Below are 7,457 nucleotides of genomic sequence, written 5' to 3' on the forward strand. Positions count from 1 at the left end.
TTCACTAATTACTAAATGTATGCTATTGAAGATCAGTAGTACGTAACATCAATAACAATGGTGTAAATTGTTTTTTATTCTTATCTAGTTTCAGAGAGGCCTATCCCTCTTTCAGCAATACCTGATTCAAGAGGTCAACTTTATAATAAGTTAAAAGCTACAGTTATGTTCTCCTACACTGCTAATAAAGATAATGAGATTACCATCAAAGAGGGTGACATTGTTGATGTCATCACCATGGAAACAGAGCAAGATGGATGGTGGTTAATACGTTATGGTGATCAAAAAGGTCTGGCACCAAGCAACTATCTCTCTCTCATACCATCAGCACCAATATCTAACATTAAAGGTATGATGAAGAAAATCTTTTATCATATACTAGACTGCTTTAAACATGAAATTCATTTGTAGTGGTTTCATTTCTTCATTACATGCATTGATAATATCTTTACTTCATAGCTAACAAACGGAGAAACATATACTGCTTAGGGTTGCTTTCTTCTATCACTGCTAAATGGCAACCAGATGGGAGATCTACTTGGAGTGGATCCTAACACTATTGAGACATTGTGTTATTCTAGTTTCCCCTGATGATGTCAAGATGTCCAAGATGTTACAGAGCTGGTTGGATAATGAAACCCACTCCTGCTACATGGAACAACATCATCAGTGTTATAGAGGGTCCTCTACAGAAGAAATCCTTAGCTACTGAAATTTTGTCAATTCCTTGGCAGTACACCAGGTATGAATAGTTATTGTAAGCATGTGTATTATTTGTCATATTAAACAGTCAACATATTACTAACGGATATAGTGCCCACAATACACACCTATACAAGCAATAATAAATTATTTTGATGTCACAGAATACTTTATAACATCAAGTACATTAAGACCACTGAGTAACATAATGTTCTTTCTTTCCAGATTCATGCTGCAGCTGAACTAATTCCAAATTTTATTATTTGGCTATATATAGTTAATAAACTGTGACAATCAATAATAGTGTTATTTTCGACATTTTTAAATTATTTTTTATAGCTTTTTTATTATTGAAGTTAATTTGAGTGAAACAAACACATTAATCTAACCTACTGGTGTCATCACACTACAGAATAGAACAAATGATTGTGCAATTATTTACTTTAATTCCATGCAAGTAATTGGAAGAGAATTGGACTCTCCTTTGTTCAAATAAACAAAGTTTTTCATACAACATACTCCAGAAAAAAATTCTCATCCTTGTATGGATGACATATTGGTTTTGTATTAAACTAGTAAAATGGAAAGTACAGTCATTGTGTTGTATATAGCTACTTAATGAGGCACTAAACTTGTAGACATGTTGCAGAGTTGGCTTGATGAGGAATGTAGTTCCTTTGACCTGGAGTACAGTATTTCAAACACTGGACAGTAAGATTGTTGGTAAACACAAATTGAGAAATTTTAAAATCAACCAGATGTTTAGCTATTCTAAATATGATGTATGCATATTGATAATACAATTGGAAAAAAATTTTTTTTTTAAAGGAACAAATTTGACAGTCATTACGATATAACACTTTTAATTTGTACAAGAGTAAGACTTGTTGTGTGTGGTGTGTGTGTGTATAGTGACATGCTTTTTTACCCATCAGTTGATTGATCCATGTATTTCAGGACACTAGAGAGTATATTATAGGAGAAAAGCAAACTGGAGTCAAATTTACTAACAACCAATGTCCATTTGATGCACTACATGTACACTATATCATTCATAACTGGAGTGATACAATCGGAAATTTTTGCTTTAAAATTGAAATAAAGGACCTGAATTTGACTATCATTCCTAGTACTTTTAATGTTACAATGGAAGAGCTGTGGATATGAAGAGTAAGTATAAGCAAACAATTTTACTAATCATTGATTGATTAAATGTATATACATTTATGAATAATTATAACTAATATAATAGTAGTTACTAATGGAGTCAATTTACTATATATATACTTTGACTGCAGTACCACATGTATATAACCTAATTACTAGTATCATGATATAACTGGATTAGAAACTAATAGAATAGATATTTGTATGATTAATATTTACCTTAAAAACATTATTCGTTAGAAATTAGTTACTGTGAGGGTAGAACAGAATTAAAGGAAGAGTAAGAACGAGCTCTCGCTATGTTGATCGTTACTCCATTAGTTTCATCGCGTTATGATGATATATAATGCGTGAAAATCGGAGTAAATCGCAAACATAGACGACTAGCTCCTTCTTTTGTCAGTAATACCTTGTTATAAGACCGCTCTGTCTAAACGATATGAACACTGAAAACAGACTTAGATACTTCATTGTACTCTTAGGGTATATATTTTTGTTAAAAACTTTATTTCGCTGTATTTGTTACTTTGTTTGTATTACTTTTTAATTATATTTATTGAGATTTTTAAAACAATAAAACAGATAATAGTATAATATGACACTTAGAGTAATATTGCTATTGGAGTATCTGTTATTATTTTGTGTTTATAATAACATTTATTAATTAGTATACATCTTATGTATAGTTCTTGATCCTTTGGCCATATAGTAAGTGTCTAAAATCTTATCATGCATTCTCTCTCTCTCTCTTTCTCAAAATCAACAAATATAGCACTGAGAAGCACTCATGATGCCTTTGATACCTTTTAATTAGTATGCTTTTATGCTCTTACCTAGTACAAGACAGTGGAACAACTCCAGGAAATTATTCTCTATCTGTACATAAAAGATATAGATCGAGTGTGTCATTATAAAATCCAATGACTTTGAAATTGGATCATTCTTTATCACTCATTGTGTCCAGTTTGGAACTATTCCTGACATTAGTTTTAGTATTATCAGATTGAAGCTGATGGTCTGTGTATTGAGTTTAAGATGGCCCTTGTCTTTTTGTTAAGAACTTCAAGGTCTGGGCTTCCAAGGGAAACTAATGAAAACAGGAGATTTTTGATTGTTGGCGGATTTGTCTGATTTATTATTAGGGAGCAGGACAGTTTGGTGAAGTGTGGAAGGGCTATATATGGATGGTACTACTGCATTGTTGTGAAAACATTGAAACAGGTACTATATCACTGCAAAAACATTCTATTACAAGAGGCAGTTCTAATGAAGAAACTATGTCATCCAAAGTTGATCCAATTGTATGATGTATATATTTTTTTAGAGAAAACAATTTTCATCATCACAGAACTCATGACGTTTGGTAGCTTGTTGCTCATGTGACCAATGAAGATAAGGTTCAGACTGTGCTAAATTTCCTATAAAATGGACAGACAGCAGCTTATATAACAAATTTACCATCAAATCTGATGTCTGTTTTGTTTGGTATTGCCTTATATTAGATCATTACCTATGATCAAACTTCATATTCTGGGACCTCTAAATCTAATAGAAGAGGTTGTACAGGGTAAAATATCATATGGACTGCTCAGCTAATTGTCCTAAAAAGCTTCATGATTTTACATTAGTGTGCTGGAGTCATGAACACTGTTGAACAGCAACAGACAGCATTTAATCACATTCAGAACTGTCTAGAAGAGTTTTACACAACTAATGAAGAATATAGTATTCTTTTATAAAGCATTTTCATTACAATTTCACAGATTGCCAGATTAAAAATTAATTAACCTTGAACAGAAGCTCAAACATCCTGGAAGCATTTAATGACGCGTACGTTTGATAATTAGAGTAGTTTTTACAAACTACTTTCATAATACTTATCGATATGAATTTTTTACAAACAAAAACAGTGATCATATATCTTTACAAAAACTGTTGCTGTAATTAGAAGCAGAATGTGTTACTAAACTATTTGGGGGTCTCCGTCTGTAGTAAGTTGCCAATTACACGGCTTTTTATTTCCGCTAGATATCAAAATAGAGAAGAGATTCCTTTTTAGTTTGCTATGTTGTCTTCATGCTAGCGTTAGTTAGTATTACGACGCCATTGCTGCACGGGTAAAGTGAAATGAGTGAAAGGTATGGATTGATGGCTGGATGGATTGTTGGATGACCTGGTGGACAGAATGAATCTTTAAAACCTTTATTATCTTACTCATCCTAAACTGCAGTAACACAATTGTATTTAACTTCGTGTCTAACTCCAAACATGTTGACCTCTAAGACTCCATTTGTATATATGTAGTCTAGCCTCATCCCCAGATATTCGGCACAATTTGTTAGGAGGTCTAGAGAGAAAACTAATTTTGCAACCTTGTTTCTGGTTTGGTAGCATTGTGCTCTGTGACTTAGAAGAACGTGTTATTGTTGTTTTGGATTTAGGAAGGTTTTAGGGTCTGGGAAAGTGATTTGCTGACGATAATGTATTCTGTAAACAGTTTACATGCATAAACAGCCCATTCTCTACTGATTTTGTACTATGAAGTCAACTCTTACAAGAGCAAATGGCATAAAATCAAACTCTCATGAAAAATTTTTGCCATGAAATCTATCAACTGAAGTAGAAATATGCATATTTAAAGAAATACAATAGTTCATTCAAGTTTTAATAACAATAAATAATATATAGACTTAATGGCTTCCAAGTACTCATCAAGACTGTGCTAGCTTCCCTTGCTTTATATTTTCAAATATATCATATGTTCATTGTAATAAGCTGACTTTTTTGTGTAATTAAAGCTGTATAATAAGGTAGTCCTTATAGTGAAATTAAGTTTGTATTGGATAGCAGAAAAGCACAAGACATATTTTAGTTTGAATATAATAGAATATGGAACACCCCCCGGTGCACGTGACTTAGTAAAAAATTGATTTCATGAGAGTTGATTTTATGGCATGCAAATTGTTTTGTGGAGTTGCTTATACATTATTTTACATTAGTGTGGCTGGAGTTCATAACACTGTTGAACAGCAAACAGACAGCATTTAATCACCTCAGAACTGTCTAGAAGCGAGTTTTACACAACTAATGACGAAATAAGTATTCTTTTATAAAGCATTTTTATTACATTTCACAGATTGCCAGATTAAAAATTAATTAACCTTGAACAGAAGCTCAAACATCCTGGAAGGCATTTTATGACGTTGGTAATTAGAGTTAGTTTTTAACAGACTACTTTCATAATACTTATCGATATGAATTTTTACAAACCAAAAACAATGATCATATATCTTTACCAAGTTTTATAAGCAAATGTCTTACTAAACTATTTTGGGGGGTCGTCCCTCTGTAGTAAGTTGCCAATTACAAACGGCTTCTGTTTCCGCTAGATATCAAAATAGAAGAAGGATTCCAGAGATTCCTTTTAGTTTTGCTGTGTTTTCTTCTAGCTACGGTAGTATTACGACGCCATTGCTGTACAGTAACGTGTGAAATGATGAAAGGTATGAATTATTATGACTGGATGATTGTTGTTTATTTGTTAGGAGGTCTAGGGACAGGCTATTTTGGCAACCTTTATACATAGTTGTTTCTGTATTTATGTTGTAGTAGCATTGTGCTGCTAATGGGGGGTGACTACTAACTTTTAGAAAGAATGTGTTACTGTTGTTTTGGTTTAGGAAAGTTTTTATGGTTTAAGAAAAGAGAGATCTGTTGACAATGATGTATCCTTTGAAGTTTGTCCTGCATAAACAGCCCATGGTCTACAGGATTTGGTATAGCTTCGGACCCAGGCTTTCGCGATAAAAAAAAAGCCTGGTCACTACTGCTTGCGCATGCGCGTAATTATTGAAAAAGTTGACATCATAATGACCCTTTTAAATTAAATGCCGAATTGATGGGCGGGTTTATATTGATGACGTTCATTCACTACACGATTTTAGTCAAGTTTGTTGGTTGGCAGAGATTTTAGTGGAAGCCAAAAGAGCAACAAACTTGTTCAGTGCTGTTGGGATGCAAAACAATTGGGGTTCGCAAATAACTTGTACTAAAAGGAGCCATCACCAATAATCTGCCATTGGGATAAAAGGAATTTAAACGTCATAGTTTTAACAGAGGATTCCTAGCAGTATACTATTTCCAAGAAATTTGTGGAAATAAACACATGCGAAACAGTAGTTTACCTGGCTTTCTTTTCTATCGCGAAAGCCTGGAGTATGAGGCTAGATTTGGTGACTGTGAGGGTCAACTCTTTACATGATCCACTGCTACAAAATGAACTACCACGAAATCAAATTGCCACAAATCAACTCTCGTGAATCAATTTTGCCATGAAATCAACTGAAGTAAAGTCATGCATATTTAAAGAAATAGAATGGTTCATTCAAAATAAATAATTTAATATATTAGTTTTAATAACAATAATAATGTAAGACCACTTTGATACTTAATGGTTTCAAAGACTCACGACATGTGCTCACCTTGCTTAAAACTTTCAATAGATCTTTTGTTTTGGTGTGACTATTCACTGTAAATGAATGCTGTCTTTTTTGTTGCATTAAAACTGTATAGTAAGGTAAGTTCTTAATGAAATTACGATTAATAGCAGTAGTAAGGCATTTAAGTTTGGAACATACAGCAGAAGATGAAACACTTGTGAGAGTAATAAAAATTATCTCATAAGGAGTGATTTCATGGCAAATTGATTTTGTGGGAGTTGTTACATAGCATCAACTTGAGGAAAAAACACAATACATATAGAAAGCATATAGATGTACATTACAGACTACAATGTACTTTGATCCTGACATATTATAACTCTGACGTTATCAACTTACTGTACTTGAGTAGGGGTGATATTAGCACCTTTATCTGAGTGTTAATACGTAAAGGGCTAAAATCAATCTAATTTCCTAGTTTAGCAGAGGTTTTTAGTAGTGTTAGAGTGTCTCAAGATAGCTCTATTATATTTAGAAATTGAATGTAATCAAATCTAGATTTTTTGGTTATACTAATCCAAAAGTTTTTTTCACTGTCTACTGATAGTTTCTTAGAAACTGAAGGATGTAGCTATTCAATCTGAACTAGTAGATTTGTTTTTCAGTCAAAATCAAATTACCTAATAATTAGTTTTTGTGTCAATCATCAGATATGAGTCATCTACTTTATGCTTATGATTATGACTCGAAGAAATATAACGTCACTTTGATTCATATATAGAATAACTTTCATTGTTAAAAATTAATTCAGAAGCTTGTACATGGTTTCTTGCGGAATTAAGAAACTGGTAATTGACAATAAGTATTTTTGCTTATATATAATTTAGAAATTTTAGATCAATGTTTGGTATACACAATTTTGTCCACCCACTCATCTAATAAGTACAATTAATGTACGATATATTCCTTAATAAAGCAGTATTGTCTTATGTTTTTCATCTTTTTGTTACTTCATTATGTCAAAAAGAGTCACACGTGAAGGTCCAGAAAAAAAATTTATAGCTCTGTTTGATTATGATCAGAGAACAAGTGAGATCCTCTCCTTTCAAAAGGAGAACCTCTTGAAAACTCAACAAATGGATTGGGGGG

This window comes from Gigantopelta aegis, unplaced genomic scaffold (assembly GCF_016097555.1).
Source record: "Gigantopelta aegis isolate Gae_Host unplaced genomic scaffold, Gae_host_genome ctg3608_pilon_pilon, whole genome shotgun sequence".
NCBI classification, from domain to species: Eukaryota; Metazoa; Mollusca; class Gastropoda; order Neomphalida; family Peltospiridae; genus Gigantopelta; species Gigantopelta aegis.